The sequence below is a fragment of the Anomalospiza imberbis genome, chromosome 5 (genome assembly GCF_031753505.1).
Source record: "Anomalospiza imberbis isolate Cuckoo-Finch-1a 21T00152 chromosome 5, ASM3175350v1, whole genome shotgun sequence".
NCBI classification, from domain to species: Eukaryota; Metazoa; Chordata; class Aves; order Passeriformes; family Viduidae; genus Anomalospiza; species Anomalospiza imberbis.
The window spans coordinates 48978770-48995594 of record NC_089685.1 but is presented as its reverse complement, the minus strand read 5'-3'; the positions used below and the strand labels follow the sequence as shown (position 1 = coordinate 48995594).

Sequence of the window (16825 nt, the reverse complement as noted above, 5' to 3'; positions counted from 1 at the left end):
TAATGAATTAATGAATGAATGTCAGTTCTTGATCCATTTTATGACCACCAACTAACCTGTAACTTAGAGCTGTTGTCAGCTGAATCCAAACAGCTTCTGGTACTGTGGGTCCATCCCTTACCACCCTGAATGAGCATCCTCCTGTTGGAATCTCAGATTTTGGCCTTGGTCAGTGAAATTCAGTAATTCTAGATAATTTTCCTGTTTGGTCTTCTGAGCTTGTATGGAAATGGTTTTATTGTTTGCCTATTATTCCCTAGAAATTTAGTAGTACTATTATTCTATCTCCACAGCATTAAATTAGCCCCTCTTCTGCTCTGTGGATAATCATTTTGCCCTAGCTATATTTCCTAGTCCATATTCTGCCAAAATCCAGAAACTTCCTTTAAAAAAAGCATAGCTTTAATTTCTAGTTTGCATTAGGGATAAGGCCACGGAGAGAGGGAAGGGCCAGTGGTTGAATTCATGGCTTTGTTTTGACAGGCATCATCCTGAAAGAAGGTGTACACAGGAGCTTGTGGTGGAAATAAATCCATGCAGGTGTCAGAAGCCAGACACTGAGACCAAAGAAAGCTTCTGAACAAAGTGTCAGGTACAAAGCTTGTTCTCTCAAAAAATGAGACACCCTTTCTCTATCCTACTGAGAATCCACTGCCAGAAATGTAATGAATATGCTCTTCCACCTGGGGAGGTCCCATGGATTTCTTTTTCCCTAGCTAGAAGAATCGTTGTGCTCCTTATTCCCAGTCATATGGTCAAATTAATGTGTATGTCTTTTTCTGCTTCACACTAAACTCTGCTTTCTAAACTTTGCTTTGCAAAGGAGTTGTTTTTACATCATCTTTTCACCCTGTCGTCCTGTGTCTGCTGCACAGCAGCCTTTCTTTGACTCTAATGTGTTTTAAGCAAGTCTTTGATAAGCCAGAATAGCAGTTGTGAAGGAATTCATGTTTTTCCTTCTGCAGCACAAACCAAAAGTCAGAGCAGCAGCCCAAAGGACAACATTTGTGCTCAGTGCAGAGACAAAAAAACCTCAACAAACAAATAGAAAAATAAGTGGCAGCACAAGAATTTCAGCCAACTTTCACTGCTTTGAAGGGTGGTTACAAATCAACTGGAAAAATACTGCCAAACATTTTCATCCCTGTTGGTGACAGATATGCTGAGCACAGGTCATTTACAAATTTTCCTTTGTTTGTACTACTTAGGGGCATTTGCTGAATTGATTTTAATATCTTTTTTTTTTTTCTCTCTCTTTAAATACCTACTGGCAGTAATTCACAAATAGCTTTAGATCCAGGCAGCAGTAAGAGAAGGTAATTTATCACTTTTTGAAACTAACACTGTGCTTGGACTGATGGCATCGAGGAGTGCATGGAGAAGTAGTGGCTTTCATTAGGCCAGATGATAAAATTGGAAAACACAGGCAAGCTCTTTGTCACACAGTCCCCTCATCACACTGAGTGCTCAGTTTATTTTCATGTTCCTCCCATGTAATACCACTGCAAATCTGCAGAAATCAATAGAGTTACATTAGCATAAAGTTAGGGAGCCCTAGCAGTAAATCACGCCATGACTTGTTGTTGATGAGCTCCGAAGCAGAGCTTTATTTCCTGCAAAGGTCAGGGTGATGCATTGTGCAACAAATTTTACCTCCTCTGCTACATGTTTATTGCTAAATGGCCTTTCACAAAGCAGCAAAATAGGACATGTCATACCCTTCCCCACAAGCTGAAGGCTTTCTGAATTAAGATAAAAGTGAGATCCTTCATCCATCCTGCAGGGTTTGGCAACAAGGCTGTGTCTGTTGCATTAAACCTGCCTGTGTCTGGGAGCATCCCTGGGAGCTGCAAGGTCACTGCCTGTGCTAGGAAAGAGCTGGCATGGAGTTGACCTTTCCTAAATAGTCCTAACTCCAGTCTGCAGGCAGTCATCTCCTGTTTAGGAGCAGTCTATCAGATCTGGGCCCTCCTTTAGCTCCTTTGAGCACAGAGCTGCCCCAGTCACTGCCCAGATGGGAAATTTGGGTGCCATTCCTCACTCATGTCCTTTCCCTGCCTCAAGCAGAGCTATTCCTGTCTGCCAAGAGATCCCTGCCTGATGGATAGCAACACCTCTGGTTTTGCCCTTCTTGCTAAGTTAAAGAGGATTTCAGCAAGCTGGAAGATGAGGAAGCAGTGATACGAATATGTATAACCCATTTACTCTAAGGAGAATTTTATGGTTTTGAAGGCATTTAGCTGGTGGAAGCTTTGAAGAGAACCAGTGTTTACTGAAGTCAGCAGCCAGAGACACCTGTATTTGTGGGGATGAGCAGGAAAGTTAGATCTGACAGGCTTAAAATACACACTGAGGACTACAGTGGCCAAGCAAAAATGACCTGGGATGACTGTGTGAACATAAGCAAGGATGAAGCTTTGAGATTTCACATAATAAATTCTCTGACCTGGTGCAAACAGCAAGTATAAAAAGGGGATGACAACCTGAAGGAGAGTAAAGGATTGGGAAGAAAGTCCAGAGACACCATGAAACTCAAAAGTTCACCCCACTTGCCACATAATGTCCACTCCTTCTTCTGCATGTGGACTTTCTGTGGAAGAGTGAGCCCCAGCTCCTGGACTCCATGAGGAGTGCCTGTAGGTGGTAAGCCAACACCTCTGTGGTGAGGCCTGAGACCCTAATATTCATGTTTCTTCAGAGAGGATGTTTTACTTTTACAACCTCCTTTCCTGATCCTTAAGGACTTTATAAGACACAGCTTGGGAGTGTTAGTCTACGGAAATTGCTCCTGCAAGCCTGACCTCAAGCCTTATGACTGTCCAAACCAAATGTAAACCCCATTAATTTTGGTTTTTTTTTAATTATTTTTTCCTCAGCCACAGAAGTACTCAGAAGCCCAGACCAGTAGGCCCTGGAATCCAGGCTGAAAATACAGCAAACTATTCAGACATCTTCCTTGAGAGGTCACAGGGAAGACATAATTTTTTTAATTTGCATTTTAAATATTTGTACAGCATAAAAAAACATTTACACTGAAAAACAGAGGTCTGAAAAGCTGAAAAATGCCAGAACTGGAGTGATTTGTACTACACAGAGGCATTACAACTTTTGCAGTGGTACAGGGACAAGCTCTGAAGGTTTCCTCTGAAGTAACAGAGCAAGAGAGCCAGCCATGGCTGGGACAGTCACCAGGAATGTGGGATAGTTGGGGATGAAATCTTGCTCTGCCCTTTTCAACATGCCCTATAAGTGCCCCAACTCCAGAGACATTGCTATTACTCCCTCCTCCCTACTGCAGCTGCTCCTCTTTCCATAAATAATTCAATATTCATTGAGGCAGGGACCTGAACCTCAGTTTCCCACATCCTGTGTGAACGCCTGAACAACAGCACTGCCAAATCAATCTCTTGCAAAACGCTCTCCTCTCTCAGCAAGTGTTTAAGTATTTATGCAGGTTAGATACACTCTAGCAGGGAATACTGTGAAACACCTGCCCTGGACTAGAAAGATCCCTTTGGATGTGGCTTTGCTGGAGTAAAGGAGGGACAGGAGACTCAGGATGAAGTTCCCTACCTAATCGAGGTGTTGAGAGATAAAGCCATGTGTCATACATGAGGAAAATAGACTCTTTCACACTGCTTTTTATCAGGGTTTTCCTCCTGGACCCAGGATTCTGCATCCCCAGAGTTTTCACTGAATGAAAACACTGCCATGAAAGGTTTCTTTTTGCCATTTTATAGCATAAATTTTGCTGAAAACTCCTTAACAAACAACACAAATTAGGGCTTGCTGCAGCCTGGCATGATGGTTAAATGAACAGCAAGCAGCACACACAGAACAACCATCTTCTTCACAAGCCTTCTGCAGGGAATAGAAATTCCTCCATTATTGCAGGGAGAGGATCCCAGTTTTTATCTGCTGGATTTCATATCTGTGCTTGGAAGAAGAGCAGGGCTTAAGTTGTGTTTGCAGACAGATTGACCAAACCCAGACTGGGTGTCTCCAGAGAAACAAACCCACTGGGAGTGAGCCCAATCCTATCAGGGACTGGGCTAAATTTCCAGCTTTGCCTGTAATGACCTCATTTGCAAAGTTGGATGCTGCCTACCTGACCCCTTCATAGAGTCGTGGAAAAGTTTGGGTTGGAAGGGACCTTAAAGATCAGCCAGTTCCAAACCCCTGCCAAAGCAGGGACACCTTCCACTCTCCCAGCTTGCTCAGAGCCCCATCCAAGCTGGGCAGCTACAGCTTGTCTGGGAAACCTGTGCCAGGGCCTCAGCACCCTCACAGGGAAGAATTTCTTCCTGATATCCAATGTAAACCTGCTCTCTGTCAGTGTGAAGCCATTCCCACCCAGCTCTGCCATTGCCAAAGGGTTTGTAAATTGGCTGGGAGGAAGAAAGGAAAGCGTGGAAATGAAAAGGAGGTATTAGTGAAAGACACACTAGTAACACAGAGGGATGACAGAAAAGAACAGAAACCTTTTAGCAAAGAGAGTTAAACTCTTTTATAGCTTTTCCCTCCGAAGACACTGAAAGTTAAACCCGCATTATGCAGCAGCACAGGGCATGTTCCAATATTTTGGCCATGTCTCAGATGGATACACACCTGGACTCCTCTCTGCAAATCGAGGAGACCCTGTTGGTATCAAGCAGACACTGCAAGAAAAATGCAGGATTACCCTTGTTGTGGGTTGATTGCAAAGCTTGAAGGTGCTTGTCTGAGGGCAGGGATGCCCTCTACTCTGGGCTGGAGTCTCAAGTCTTTCTAGGAGCAAAGCAGAGCCCAGACCCCGAGGTAGCAGATATGCCTTTGGAGAGAACTCAGTTCATACAGCACTGCCTTGGGTTTCCTGCTTGGACATTCAGAGCCTTCACAGGGATGCTTGCACAGCCTGATGTTTGACATGCCTGGAGATGGCAGGGGGGCATCTGTTGGATACCAGATATTGGTGTGGGAAAGCTTAAAGGTCATGGCAAAGGGGGTGCAGGGCACACCGAGGGTAACTGAGAAGGAGGAAGGAAGGGATGCTGAGAGTGCAAGCCAAGCTGATGAAAACAGAAAGGGGGAGCCAGGAGACAGTGAAGAAGAGTCTGCAGCAGGGTGGGGTATGGAGGAAAGTGAATCTAGGTAAATAAAAACACTGTGAAGTGGAAGGGAAGGGCTGAGGTTGAGAAGAGATTGAGAGAGAAGGGAGCAGATAAGAGAGGGAGCATGCAGAGCCTCTCTTTGTATGGTTAAATGAAGAGCCTGGGACTCAGAGGAAGACCTCAGAGAGAAATCCAGGGTGTGCAAAGGAATGATGGCAACGTTGAAGCATGTGGGGCAGGGGGGTTGCAGGGAAGGGGTGGATACTACTGTGTCAGTCACAGCACTTTTATTTCCATAAGAGTGTAAAAATCCTAAGAGACAGGAGTTCTGTCAGTTCCCTGCTGTAGGGAAATGCCTTTGAAACCTCCTGCTAAGGTTCTTGGCATATTCACCAGGCAGGCATTGGTGCTAGGAGATTAATACCTTCAGGCTGCCTTGTTCCCAGGAAGAGGGTGTTCAGGGGTGGGTACAGGAGGAGTGATTCAGTACAAATAAATTAGATCCCTACTTCTTTTTAACTAGTGGAGAATATGCTCCTTGTGCAGGGAAGCAGCATCCTAGTTTAACACAGAGCTACAAATCCCCCTTCCCTGCTGTAACACAATCCATCCCATACTCACGGGTTATCTGTTACAGCTGCTTGTTAGTGGTGGTTAGTCCCATTATTGGCATCAACTGCCCTGTGTAAACAAGACATGTAAACCAGAGGCAAGAACAAAAGACTTCCTAACCCAGCCTCTGAATATAAAACTGCTGCACGTGCTCTTGTTCCCACTGGTTCCAGTGATAACTTTCTGGCTGATTTTAGTGGCAGCAGACTCCAGGCTTACTAAAAGTAACCTCCAGAAACAGCATATTCAGAGAACATTTTTCTCTTCTCCTCCCCACCTCCAAAGTTGTTGTTGTTCTTCAAGAACAAATACACAAAGTCATTAGGAAAAAATGCAGTGACAGTGCTTCAGAAGCTCAGTCTCCAGAAGGGTGGGTAAAATACATTTCCTGTGAGTCTCAGGCTACATGTTACCTTTAGAGAAAGCTGCAGGAGTAGGTACAGCTCTCCCAGGACCCAAAGATTGTTTAAAAAAATCATTTTAACTCTCCTTCAAAGGTGCCTTTGAGCCCCTGCTCTGAAATTCTCCTGCAGGTGGGACAAACCTGGAACCTCAGCAGGTAGGAGGCAACTGGTTGAGTGGGGTCTGCACCATACAACCCCATGGCTTCAGGTGGGGGGACCTTGTGGTAGGAGCTTCAGAGACTCTCTTCAAACAGGCTTCAAGGGGTTGAGAGGGCAGCACTTCATTAATTCAGCACTGCAGCTTTCTGCACATTTTTTTTATACAATGCTAATAATCTGCTAACATTTTCAAATTTCACCTCCGAGGTTTTAATGCTGTCAGGCTCTACACCCACTTTTGCCAAAAGAAAAATTCATTATAACTTTTTATGTTGAATTTGCGTCCTCAGAAACCAACACAGTAGCTCCCCTTCCCCTCTGGAATATTCTGCCCTTCAAAATCCAGTTTCTCTCTGACCAGCATGGTCAAAGGTTGCACTAGACAAAGGTTGGACTCAAGGGCCTTGGAAGTCTTTTCCACCTAATTGATTCTGTGATTCTGTGGCTTATGATATTTTCTGTGTTTTTAATGTCTAATAATCCTGTCTGATGGTAGAAATTGTGGATCTTTTGGCATTCAAAGAGGTTGCAAGGCAGATGGGCTCCTTGTATTCATATAGAAAACTTGACTTGGGCTCCCTCATCATCCATGGCTTTTCATTTGGGGTTTTTTTGGGACGTAGCAACACACCTTTAGAGAATCAAAGCATTCAGGGCTGGAATGAGTGGAAGGAAAGCATTTCCACATGGCAGGCTGGCTACAGTATGGCCAGGGTGGTGGCAGAAATGCACCAAGTCACACTAGGTCTTAATTCTTTATGTTTCATACTGCACTGGAGAGGAATATGGGGGGAGAAAGGGGATTCACCATCCCTCTCCCCTGTAACCACTGCAAATCTACCCCTGTGTGTGAAAGTTGCATTTTTTCATGAGGCACTGCAGGAAAGCAGAATGTGACAGAAAAAGATTTCTGGTGCATGGGACAGAGCTGCCCTCAGGCAGTGTTAACTTGTCTTACTGACATTTAAATGGCCTAAATCAAGATGACAGAGATGTTAGTGGCATGATGTGAAGAATTGTTCTGTAGAGGAATGCGTTGTTCTTTAGAACAATTTATATTCAGCACAAAGAATTAAGAATAAGTGGGTTTAACATGAGGCTCACATGTCATCATTTTCCAGCTCTTATTATCTGTGGTGTGACTAATGCAGGATTACTCTTCATCTGTGCTCATGACTAACTTATCCCTGTCCTGTATCCTGCTGCACAGCCTTGTTCCAAATTGCTACTCAGACCCTTGACTGCTGCTCCATCTCCCACAGAAACAAAGTGCCCAGGAATGTGTCCAGTCTCTCCTTTCTCATCCTGGGACAGCATTTGGGCATTTCCCAGAGAGGGAGAGACCACAGATTCCCTTACTGGGGAAATCCAGCTGAGGAGGAGCACTGCCTGCTGGCCTGCTTTTCTCTACCATTCTCTACCCTGTGAGGAAGGTGATTCTGCCCCTCTGCCCTGCTCAGCTCAGCCCCCGCTGGAGGGCTGCCTCCAGCCCTGGGATCCCAGCACAGGAAGGACAGGGAGCTGCTGGAGCCAGAGCAGGGACACCAAGGGGATCAGAGGGATGGAGCAGCTCTGCTGGGAGGAAAGGCTGAGGGAATTGGGATTGTTCAGCCTGGAGAGGAGAAGGCTTTGGGGTGACCTCATTGTGGCCTTGCAGTGCCTGAGGGGAGCCCACAGGAAAAATGGAGAGAGACTCTGGACAAGGGCCTGGAGTGACAGGACAAGGGGCAATGGCTTCACACTGACAGAGAGTGGGTTTAGATTGGATATTGGGAAGAAATTCTTCCTTGTGGGAGTGGTGAGGCCCTGGCACAGGTTGCCCAGAGAAGCTGTGGCTGCCCCTGGAAGGGTTCCAGGATGGATGAAGCTTCAAATAACCTGGTCCAGTGGAAGGTGACCCCTGTCCATGGCAGGGGATTGGAACTGGCTGATCTTTGAGGTCCCTTCCAAACCAAACCATTGTGTGATTCCATGATCATTGTTGGAAAGCTTTAAAATCCCTCAGAGGAGTCCTGGGGACAGGCAGATCTGCTCATGCATTTTATGTTGGATATGAAAACAGCTGGTGAGACTGCAATGAATCTACAGGGTTGGAATGATTGGCTCAGTTGACTGGTTTCCTGCTGCTCTGGGTGTTAGCATCCCAGAAGATGCTGCAGAAACTGTTACTAGATATGTTATGCAAATATGTTATTAAGTATGGTTCTTCACTGCTCCAGGACAGAAGCAATGAATGAGTGCTGGATCATTTCTACACTGAATTTCATGATAAAAAGGATATTTGTACATTAAAAATTATCTTCAGTGTCAAGAGAACGGACTTAAAGTAAAGCCGGGAAAAAACATATTCTGAAGAAATAATTAAATTTTTGCTTCCACTTATTTTTGGAGAACTTCTGGCCAACTCAGGCCATTTTATAGGGAAAAAAATTTGCAAAAAGCCTGAATAAATTCCTGGGGAAAACTGGAGAAAAAAAATTGGAAACATTTCTTCGGAGAACCAGATTTAGATTTCTGGTTTAGTCAAATGCTTATTATGCAATTTTTTAACCTTAACAATTTGAGCAGATATTACATATATTCATTTAACTGCTCCACTTAAAATCAGGTATATTCTAAATCCTTCTGGTTTTCAGAATCCTGAGTCAGTCACTAATAAACATGTCTCCAGTGAGGTTAGCCAAATCCACCCGATTTCAGAACATTTTTTCACAGAACAATTTGTTATCACTATCACATTCACTGCAAAGGTCTCACGATAGAGGATAATGTATTAATTGTTGTTTAATCCCACTACTTCTTGATTAAAGTAAAAGTAGAGCTTTTAAAATTCTATCTGAAACATCAGAAAGTCTTTTCTTTGTTTGTTTTTATTTTTGATTGTTTGTTTCCTCCCACATGCACTAAAAGAGAGGCTTCCATTTGACCTGGAAAATCAAAATTTAAAGGGAGGAACAGGGAGCTATTGTTCACATTTCCATTACCTTCTGGTTTCAAAGTAAAATGGCAAATAAATAAATTATTAATTAACAACATGATTTCAGGCAAACCTGAGTAGGAGTTCCCTCTTTCTGTTTGGCAATTAAATTAATTAGCCCCTTATCTTGCAAAGCTTAATTGTATGCCTGAGTCATGTGAGACTTGATATTTGTGCTGAAGGTTAAATTCACTTATCAGGGTTTGCAGCACTGAGCTTTCTTGGGTGAAGGCAAGGCAGCAGACACACAGGCAGGGTTTAATGGGGTGCTGGGAATGGCAGGATGATGAGAGAAGAGGTGAAAAATCACCAGCTGACAAGGACTGGGGAGTAGGTGGGTGGTTGAGCTCAGCCTCTAAGTGAGCATGACTGGAAAGGAGGCTAATGACTTTCATTTGTCTGGCACAGTGCCTGGGGAAGATGGCAAAAGGTACAACTAGAAGTTGTGCATTATCCAATCTCCCTGAAAAGCAGACATTTCTAAGGATCAGAGGATTGCAGAGGCTGAGAGGAGAGCTGCAGGTGTAAGGAAAGTCATATTTTGTTAAAAAATTCTGTTCCACAAATATTCTGTGTCTTTCCAGTTTGTTTCCAGACATCACTGCCTATTTTGTATTTTATTTTTTTTTTATTTTTTAATTTGGGCAGTTATTTTAAAAGAGCTGCAGGATCCTAGCATTGGAACTTCTTTTTCCATGTGTGTAAGGAAGCCAGGATCAAATCCCACTTTTACCACAGCTGTTGTGTTGCTCTCAAGGAAGAGAGAGGCTGATGTGTCCAGCATTCAGGTGTGTATCTCATGTTGTATGTGATCAATCCATGTCTCTTTTTCTCATAAAACATCCTCTCTATCTTCTTGGACTATAGGATATTTAGGCAGGGACTCATCTGGACTGCCTGGTTACTACCATAAACCAATTTATTTAAAGTTCACTACTTTACAGCAGTGTTAGGAATCAACAGATAAATTACCTGCTTCCTTAACTATAGGCAAAGGCATAAATATTCAAAGCTTTAAAAGTCAAAACTGCTTTAGAGGAGATGTAGGTATAAATCACAAATATTTTTGTGAGAGGAAAAAAAGGTAATTATTTCAAAGAGAACTCCTAAAATAAAAAGAAAATTACCTTCAAGAAGTAAAAATGTGATTCGCAAAGTGGGGAATACAGGGAAGAACAATAAGAAAGCTATCAAACATCAGTTACATCATCACATGTTCCCTGAGGACTTCTTAGATTTCTTGAGGAATTTTCTGGTTACAAATTCCTGCTGTGATCCAAATCCTATAGCATGACTTTTGGTCACAGAATCCCAGAACTGTTTGGGTTGGAAGGGGCCTGTGGAGGTCATCCAGTCCAACACTCCTGCCAAGGCAGGACCATGCCCAGGGGTGCCCTCCCTCCACCAGACACACACACCTAAATGGAAATACTGTGTTTTTCTGGCTTAAAATCTTTAAGTCTGCAAGTCCTATGGGTACCCCCTATAAAATGGGGTTCTTCAGTTGTGTCAAGTGAAAAGGCTTCTGGATAAAAATAAATTACACTTTTCTCTGCATTTCCTGATAAGCTGCTTACTCTACTGTTTAACCTTCTGCCTTGCCTTCAGCATTTTCCCTCCTCTGGTCAGAATCCATAGTTTTACAGGCACATTGTGGATGCCTTAAAATCCCTTTGTAGTTCCTCGTAGAAGAGGTGATGGAGTACTACGTTCTTTGTTTACTTGGTTGATTAAAAATCTTGGTAGGTAAAAGAAAAAAATCTACTCAGGCTTAAAAACTTACTTAAATGAAAAAAAAAAAAAAAGGAAGAAAAGAGAGAGAGAGAGATCTCCAATCTGGAATAAAATGTTAATTACAGCAACAACAAATAGCAGTGTTGTTTTCAGAGTTACTCATGGTTCACAATGAAAATTTTGAGCTCTGGTGGGGGGAATATAAGAAAATTTCCTCCATTTAATTTGTCCTGGAGGGGGTTTGAAAATCCAAGTTTAAACCTAATTTTGATGAGCAAGTGTTTACCTGTGGGCTTAAAAGATAATTTGAAAGCAAATGTGTTCACCATACTTGTATTCCCAGTTCTAGGGGTGTCTTCTGTTTTGAACTGCTCCCTCTGAAGAGGTTGTTCTGGGGGCTGCATACGCATACTCTGCACTGCAGCAGATGCATTAGAATCTCCCAGCCTTCACACACAGCAAATCCAGGAGCTCCACTGGCCTATAAACACTGGAAATTAATAACATGACAGCCTCAGGAAATAGTGCCTCTGATATGCAAGTGCCTCATGGGAGGAACTCATTACTGGAGTTACTGTAAATTGCCACTGAGTGAATGCTGGAGGAGCTTCCCACACTTCATAAGCTTGATCTTGTCTGATTTCAAGGGCTAAGTGAGTTTTGGCATGATTAAATACTAGGAACTGTGGCCGTCTGAGAACCCTGGTGGGGATAGCAGAGCACAGAGTGCATTGTAGCAGCTTTCTCCAGGTTTTGGCTATTGGTTTGTGTGAAATAAAAGTCCAGCTGCTGAGCTAGGCAAGTATATTCTAGTGGCGACCCTGCTGCTCAGATTTTAAGATGGTTTTGTATATCTGTGAGCTGCTGGGATTTTGGGGATGTGGGGGTGCAGAAAGCAATACTATAGATATTTTATTATGCATTACAGGCTCAGTGCATTTGACTAAATATATATTAAGAAAGAAACCAAGCCTGATCAGCGGCTTGCTTTGCTGGATAAGACTTATATTTTCAGTTTAAAAGCTATTTTTTGCCTGTCTTAATGTTAACTGACATAACAGCAAAGTTAACTATCCTGAAAACACCCCGCCCTCAGATGTCATCAAAAAGCTTTTTCAAACTGAAATTAAATCAGTCAACAATTAAAGTGCCATAAGGACAAAAGGTGTCTCGTGTCACGCTAGATTAGACAAATTGTTTTGTGCTGGCCACAACTTCCCTTTTCACCATTGCAATGGTTGCCTCGTTCATTATTGTGGTTCTCCTCAAAATCAAGCTCTCAGCTCTAGGTGTGAAAGTTCAGAATTGCAGCTGTCATCCAGAGAGGATGGCAAATTCCCCTTTCCTCTTCCCAATGGACTGGTAAAGAGAAGGTGAGCACTGATGCTGGGAACATGGGCAGTCAGCATCCTTGTGCTGGCCTGTTCAGACACATATTTGATATGAATGCAGCACTGATGGAAAACAAGGGGGTTCTGCTCATTTTTATGAAGATTAGTGTTGTCCATCTGTGGTCTTACACTGCTTAACTGCCTGTTTTTAAAGATATTTGTAGCAGAGAAATTAACTGTAAAAAAAGCAAATGCTGCCTTAGTGAGATTTCAAGTGCTGGTGGGAAAACAATGGAAAAATGTATTAAAAAGGAACATTTCCCAGCCCAGAATGTGATGGGCTGGTATTCCCGGAATTAAATTTATGTTCAACTATTGCTAAATTGGAAAAATACTAACCTGCGCCTTTCTAGTCCCTGTCCTGACATTTAATGTGAATTGTTCTCGAGACAAGATGCAGGTTTAATATAAGAATTAGTGGACAGGATTCTCTGCCATAGGGATGTACCACTGCAAGGTCATAAGCTTTCTTTAAGGCTTAAAAGTAAGAACACCACCCACAAATATTCAGGGATGCTCAAATATTGGTATATTCGGTGTTCATTGTCCTGTTACAAGTTTCTGCTGCTGACTGGATGACCCAAGCAATACTGTGTGCTTGAAAATATTTTTTTTCTCCTCCTCTCTTTGCCATCAAGAAAACATGAGTTTTAGTCTCACTGTCATATTTCAAATGCCTCTAAACCAGAGCTCTGCAGGAAATGCTACATTTTGGCTCAGCATCTTAATGCCTGGTGCTTTAGCTCAGCAGAGGGAAGGAGGAGACTGATATGAGGGGGCCAAAATCCTTCCCAACTGCAGCCCACTGGACTCTGAGTGAGAGCTTTTGTGTGCATTCTTCACTTTGTGAACCACTCTGCATTCCACTGGGGACTTCAGAGGAATTTCTAACAGCGTGGGCAGACGGTGGGTGGCTGTGATCCAGCTGCCTTCGTTTGGCCACAAAATTAAATTTGTGTTCTTAGAAAACTGAAGAATGTCACTCATTCACCTTTCTAATAAAGGTATTCAGGAGTGCGTGTGACACCAGAGAAACAAGGGCTTTGCCTGCTGAAAGACACATCCTTTTCAAAATCTTCTCAAAATCCAAGGGCGGCAGGATGAAAGATGTTGAGACTGTCCTGTCCCAGACTGAGAAGCAAGATGTATTCCATTACCATCTGTACGGCAGTTGTCTTCTGTTAAGTGGGCAGTTTTCCTTATCTCTTCCACAACCAATCCTCTCTCAAGGGAGACATCTGCTGATAATGGGCCATTAAATGTCACTGCAGGACTGATAAGAACTATAACATCCCATTGGGAGATGCTCTGCCCAGAGGGAGGAGCCAAGCATTCCTACCTGGATAGAATCTGGGTTTTTGGGACATCAGAGGCAGCCTTTCCACTGGTTCCCAAGAGGAACATCTGGGGTTTTCCACTGGACCCTCAGAGGAAGACTACACCCTTCTACAGGATCAGTGGTCCAATAGAACCACATCTGCTACTCCAGGAGGACTGCAGCCACTCCAATCTGGACTGCTACCAACACGCTGGCCAAAGGGTGTCAGGTTGTATTTTGACTCTGTCAGTGGTTTTCCTTTTGTATTATTGCAGGTATTTTGCTTCTTTTTCCTTTGTCCTAATAAATTGTATTTCTGACTTGGAGTCTCTCACTGTTTTTGTTTTCAAACCAGAAGATGTCCTTAACAGGATTGTATCTTCTGTGTACTTGAATGGCTCAAGGCTTCTGCCTGTTGGATGTGACACCTCTGTGCAGAAGCAGTTTAAACTCATGCTCAGCCCTGGCTAGGTCTGCCCTGGCTGCAGTGTTTCTTAACTTGTGGATAACATCTAGATCTGTTTAAAAATATGAGCAGAACTACATCTTTTCTGCCCCAGCATCTGTTTTCCTTCTAATCTGCACATTGCTAACAATCCCTTTGGAGTCAGATAAGATCTATTTCTGTTCTACTCTGAAAAGCTCAAGTAGAAATACAACCAGTTGTTGAGAAGGAAGTTTAGGCTCACATCTGCATTAAGAAAGGGCATGCAATTTAAAGATCATTTGTTATTTTAGTCGGTTTATATGATGGGGTAGACAAGGTAATGAATTAAAATTAATATGTGAATGGAAATGGAAAAGGAAAATACTTCCATCTTTCCATAAACTTTTTGGTTTGTTTTATTGACTTTATTTTGTCACATTTGGTTTTGCTGGGAAGAAAATATTTGCAGTTGAAAAGTTCTTCCCCAGGAAATTTTCTGGAAGATAACTGGTGAATCTGATCAGGAAAAAAAAAAAAAAAATTGCTCTTTCCCTCTCATTTCCAGAGGGGGATTCTCCCATGCTGGAGTCCCATCATGGGACTAGAGCAAATCTGTAAGTCCACATTGACAGAGACCCACCCATGCAGAGCTGCCTCCAGCCCTGGGATCCCAGCACAGGAAGGACAGGGAGCTGCTGGAGCCAGAGCAGGGACACCAAGGGGATCAGAGGGATGGAGCAGCTCTGCTGGGAGGAAAGGCTGAGGGAATTGGGATTGTTCAGCCTGGAGAGGAGAAGGCTTTGGGGTGACCTCATTGTGGCCTTGCAGTGCCTGAAGGGAGCCCACAGGAAAGATGGAGAGAGACTCTGGACAAGGGCCTGGGGTGACAGGACAAGGGGCAATGGCTTCACACTGACAGACAGGTTTAGATGGGATATTGGGAAGAAATTGTTCCCTGTGAGGGTGGTGAGGCCCTGGCACAGGTTTCCCAGAGAATCTGTGGCTGCTCCATCCCTAGCAGTTTCCAAGGCCAAACTGGATGGAGTTCTGAGCAACCTGGGCTAGTGGAAGGTATCGCTGCCCATGGCAGGAGGGTGGAACTGGATGATCTTTAAGGCCCTTTCCAACCCAAACCATTCTGTGACTCTGATCTCAGTTTGCCATATCCTCAGTGGCTCAGGCTTCCTCACCTTGGATGCAGCACCATGACAATTCCTGGTGTTTGAGGCAATTTACTGCAGCTCTGACTCAGGTGGAATGAAATGGGGACAGCAGCATTATCTGACTTTGGGAGGAGCAGGAAATGGATTATTTTGAGATGTATGAATCCCTATTTGAGCAGTTCCTCTGCTTGTGACCAACACAAAAAGCAATGGAATCAGCCTAGGTCCATTTTTATAAGATGCTGGCAAATGTGAGTGATGAAGCACATCCATTTCACTAGGCTGGGTGAAGGGGTGCCCTGTGAACACTGTTAGTGGCACTGTGGTGTTGACAGCACTACCTTCCCAGTGACACAAACCCATCTCCTAATCACTCATGCTCTCTAAGAGATCAATTACACTTTTCTCAAGTGTTGTAGGGCCATTAACCTTAGCTTACTGCTCAAATTCAGTGTGGCAAACTATAGCCTAATCTTCTATGCTTTCCTCTTGCAATGGCAATGGGATATGGGGATCTGCACTCCTTCATACCCTGAAGTGGTGCACAGGGATGTTGTGTGCTGCTAAACAGCTGCCATGTCCTGCTCTGGGAGTTTTCCACAGAGGGAGATGCTGGAATTTATAAAGACAGCTGTTTTTCTGTGTATATTCAGTGTCAGTGGAAGTGAGTACAGATACCAAGCAACTTTTAAACATGGGCTGGAAGGTATAAAACATTTCAAAGCAGTAGAAACATAAACATTCTTTTTTGTAGGTCAGTCAGCAGGAATATGAAATAGCCTTAATGTAAAAATCTACCAATTTTTATCCTCACTGCTCAAGCCTTTGAATTGCAGTTTGCTGAGGAAACTAAGAGTGCCCCTTTCAACTGATTTCCACTTCAGCTGACATATCTTTGGCCTTTCATTTGGCCCCTCTCATATACATTTGCTGTTCCTAGTCAGGAACAGTGGTTATTGTCTAAAGTCTTGTTTTTCCCTCCTCAGTGCCACACAGAGCCAGAGCCTCAATTCCTACCAAGAGCTACAGTACTGATGATATTTTTTATTTTTGCCCTTCAGAAGCAATTCTGCCCAGAACCAGAAGCTGTGTCTTGGTACAAAATGACCTGGGCACCCAATGGGCCTCGATTCTGGCCAGGAGTCTGGACAAACTTCAATGGAAAATAAGGAGGAAAAGGGATTGGCATGTCACTCCATCCTGTGATACACAGAACACACGGGTTGCCATGGCCTTGACAGGTTTCCATTGCTCTTGCCACAGACTCCTGGGCCTTACTCATCCTTTGTGAATCACTGTTTGCTATACACAGAACTTCACAGCACTTAGAGCAACCAAAATGGAGTGAATCACCTGGTTCTGATGTATTTGTTGATATCCAGATTCTATAAGAGTCACTTACTGGATTCAGGAGAAGGATCTAATGAACATTCCTTCACTCTACTCACTCACAGTCCTCTAGAGATTTCGTAGCCCCTGCAATGCTGCTAGTCCCCTGCAACCCTTCTCCACCCAGAGCATACTCCTCTCACGTGCAGTTGTATCAACCC

At 43.6% G+C, this 16825-nt stretch overlaps 2 long non-coding RNA genes across 4 annotated transcripts in view; one reads left to right on the top strand and one right to left on the bottom strand.

The window, feature by feature from the left end:
• LOC137474233 (uncharacterized) overlaps positions 1-16825 on the bottom strand; it is a 243070-nt gene that overhangs the window by 59735 nt on the left and 166510 nt on the right. The window lies entirely within an intron of this gene.
• LOC137474216 (uncharacterized) lies at positions 9200-12401 on the top strand. 3 transcript variants are annotated; one of them, XR_010999240.1, is made up of 5 exons: positions 9214-9576; positions 9651-9764; positions 9891-10030; positions 11326-11629; positions 11905-12401. It is a non-coding gene; the product is annotated as an uncharacterized lncRNA (long non-coding RNA). The 3 variants fall into 3 exon arrangements; XR_010999239.1 differs by having other exon boundaries at positions 9200-9764; XR_010999241.1 differs by lacking the exon at positions 11326-11629 and having other exon boundaries at positions 9208-9764.